The sequence below is a fragment of the Cyprinus carpio genome, unplaced genomic scaffold, assembly GCF_018340385.1.
Source record: "Cyprinus carpio isolate SPL01 unplaced genomic scaffold, ASM1834038v1 S000006769, whole genome shotgun sequence".
In the NCBI taxonomy this organism is placed as follows: domain Eukaryota; kingdom Metazoa; phylum Chordata; class Actinopteri; order Cypriniformes; family Cyprinidae; genus Cyprinus; species Cyprinus carpio.
Window position 1 is genome coordinate 57,547 of NW_024879363.1, and position 4,009 is coordinate 61,555.

At 33.9% G+C, this 4,009-nt stretch overlaps 1 pseudogene; it reads left to right on the forward strand.

The window, feature by feature from the left end:
• Window positions 1-2,463: 2,463 nt before the first annotated feature.
• Window positions 2,464-3,081, forward strand: LOC122144829 (annotated as a pseudogene).
• Window positions 3,082-4,009: the final 928 nt, after the last annotated feature.

A 4,009-nucleotide genomic window follows, 5' to 3' on the forward strand; every position in this document is an offset into this window, starting at 1 on the left:
TGACCAATATCACATCCCACACCTATGGCTACTGACCAATATCAAAGAGATTGTTGTGTGCTAGAATGACTGCAGCTGAGAGACAACAGCCTATTCCATAATTTTTAATACAAATGGCAAGTTAGAAACTGAATGATAATTTATTTTAGAATGGGGTAACAGCAGCAGTTTGAGTGAAATTGGAAAAGTGGAAGAAATAAAAGACATGTTGATGAGGTGTGAGATACGAGCAGAAATAACAGAGGTACAGTGTTTCAGGAGGAAAGTAGCTGCAGGGTCTAGCTGGGTTGAAGAGGAATTCGATTTCTGTATTAAACTGGTAATAAGAGGTGGATTTGTCAGGGTGAAAATAGTCAATGACTGGGTAGACCATGAGAGTTGCTCATGGACGTGCAGACCAAATTAGCCACAATTTTCTGACAGTGTCAGATATGCAGCCTGATCATTGCACGAGTGTGTTGGTTGCTACGACAACCTCATGTCTCTGACAGCCAAAAAAGGGCCATCATGAAATGCAACCTGTTTTGCATCTTCCTTTTTTCAAGCACACCTAAAAGTAGGTGGGTACCACTATGCTGATGACGTTTTTTTTTTAATAGCAACCTTCGTCACTAGCCTGCGCGTCACTACGTGTCTCATTGTCAGTCTGCATAGTCCTACTCAATGTTTATTAGATCCATGTTGCACAGTGTGATTTGTAAAATCTTATAAGATTGCTGAAATCACACTGACTCTAGAAGGCTTAAGTTAACAGTAAATTTAGCAAAATCACTCTCTATGTCTCACTCTCAACTCACAGTATATTCTCTATTGGTCACTATGGGGAACTTTATACCCAATCCACAATGCTGAAGGATGAGAGCCTAAATTAATGTCAGTGATAATATTGGGTACCAATTGAAGTACCAATCTCTAAGGTACACATCATTGGCTGTTTTGACTTAACTCCTCCTAACTGAAGTCAAAAAGAAACTAAGCTCCCAAGCTTGTGAGAGGAGGCCTGACTACATCCCATGCTCAAGACAGCTATCAAGGAGGCTCACAGAGAGCCTAACAACTTGACATTGCTATCTTGGCAGAGCTCTGGGGAGCAGAGGCCTCAAGAGTCTAGAGTGAGGAGGCCTATCAGAGGGGGCAGATTTTCAATAATATATGCGCCAACAAGGATTAATCTATATTTAATTTATACAAATATATATGTCTGCTTGAAAGAATAAACATACTTGTTGTATTCTAGTTGTTATAAAGAATGAATATGTTTTGTTTTTGTTTTTGTTTTTTATTGAAAAGAAGACCGTGTTCTTGTTTCTTTATAAGCTGTATTTTAAATAAATACAGACATATTATATGTCACAACAGTTAAATATGTATTCAGATTGATGTTCAAACCTTAATATCATCTATATTAATGGTTTAACTAGATATTAAAATGATTAATTAATGAACTACAATTTAATCCAAACCTGTTTAGTTTCAATTTAACCAAATCGAATGGTTATTTAGTAAAAAATATAATCCTAAAAATGGTATTCATAGTTGACTAAAATTGAATTTAAAACTAGATCAATACAAGATGACCAATATATGACTGACTAGAGAAATGTCATGATGCTTAAGTATACATATTGTAAAAATAATAAATGTATAGCAAAGAAATAAAATGCCATTTTTGTTTCTTAATAAGGTAGTCTGTAAGAAAAAAAATAGTGCATCTAAGTAGGTTGGTAATATGGGCTACCTGAGAAACATATATAGTAGATAAAGTTAATAATAAGGACAATTTCATACTGCAGAAGTGCATATAGTACAAATATAGGCTTTCTAAGTATTTCAGGTAGTTTGCATCATCAAGATTAAAATTAAAAAATGGTATTTGTATGTTTAAACCTTTAAATAGAAAGATTGTGTCACTGATTCCAGTCCATGTCATCAAAAGCATTGTTGTAAATGTACATAAAATAAAAATAAATAAATACATTTTAACAGTTTTGTTCTTATTATTTATTTATTTTTTATTTTAGAGTGGGGCTGCAGTGGGGGGGGGTGTAGCTTTGCCAGCAACAATATTGTTCCGGGTAGGTGAATCACTTTGGGATGGCCCACAGCATCACAGCAGCTTTTTTATGTATTTTGAAGGGTGAGGAAAATGCAAATGTTTTTAAATAGGAAAAGTATATGTTATACTTTTTTGATTTAGTTAAGGTTTATATTACTCTGAACATAGCTATTCTGTTCTAGACAACCTGACATCCACATAGCAAATCTATTACACTGTAATAGTGGAACACTTCTATAGTGAGTGTATAATGCATTTTTATTTTTTACAGCTACCTGTTTATGTGTAATCTTTTATTTTTAATTAGTTTACGCTTGTTTATTTATGTTCGAGTTGAAATGCTATATTCATGAAATGCTATAGGTCTGGTTGTTTCTCTCCACAGGTTTTATGTATAAGAGCTGACAATGGACAACCTGACCTTTTAAACACAGCTGCTCTCCTCCCTGGAGGGACTGAAAGTTACTCCAAGATTCTTTCCCATCCCAATTTCAATCTCCTGCTTCTCTCTTGGGTTTATGTCTTTACAATGATATCCAACTTTGGACTTATAGTTCTGATCTCAACAGAGAAGAACCTTACATCATCCTATGCACTACCTGTTCTGTAACTTCTACCATTGATCGATATATTAGGACTACTGTCATTTTGCCACGCTTAATGCAAGACATTTTATTATGTGGAAACCCTCAGAGCTTATACCAGCATATGTGGAGTGTGTTATTCAAGCATATTTTATACATGTATTCATAGCTGAATGTCACGGCGTGCTGATAATCATGGCTTTTGGACAGATATGTGGCTATAGTGTAATCCGCTTTAGATATTCATCTATAATGACCAATGGCATGGTGACAAATGGATCAGCATCAGCCTGGGGCTCGGTAACATTTCTTTGGTGACAATTATGTTAGGACTCACTGTGCGGTTATTCCCACCGTAGATCTAAAATTGAAAAACCCTTTTCTGTGAGATTAAATGCTCCCTCACTGTTTAACTATGGTCCTGTGAAAATGTGGTCATAAGTCAATGTATGTGGAATTATTTATACTGTGGCTGTTCTCTGCTTTCAGCTTGCCTCATATTTTTAACATATGCCTATCAGTGCAACCAAGTAAAAAAAAGTAGCAAAAGCTAAGCACTGGAAACAGCAAAGCTTCTATAAAACCCGCAGTACATATTTCATTGTTGTTATTTTAGTCATGTTTTTTTCTGGTGTCATCATGACGCTTCTCCATCGCTTTCCTGAATAATTTGACAGCAGGAAACTGAAGCCAGTATAATGTTTCACATTGTACCACTCAGGATTAAATCCCTCAGTACATGGTTTACAAACCAAAGAGATAAGACAAAAAATTGCAAAAATTTGGTGGAGAAAAAAAGTTAATTCTTTTGTAATTTCTGTAATTATCTTATAAGGATAATGTTTTATTTTCTTTATTTTTTTAACTTTGGTTTTTCTATATATGATACTACAAACTATTCTAAAATTATTTTTATTTTTTATTTTTATACCGTTTGTTTAATACAATGACTGATATATAGTTAATTTTCAATTGATATATTTCAATTGACTGATATATATAGTTGATATATCAAATGACTTCATTTCAATTTTCAAATGTATACATTTACGTATACAGAAACATTTAAGCAAAACTATAAATATATATGCATACATTTTCCTTCCATTTATCAGTCTAAAATACTCTTACTATACTCTGTGTAACATCTTTCATGGGTAGCATCTATGATAAAGCCTTCCTTCAGCCCTTTTACAGCACGTGTATTGTAACATCTTTAATGTCCTGTTTCATTGTGACTTGCATCTTCTTCTGAATTCTCTCCAAATTGGTCAGAATAAGTCTCAAAAGCTTCAGTGAAAAGGTTAATGGGAGAACAATGTCAATAACTTAGTAATTACATAAAATGCTCTCTTCCAAATGTAAAACG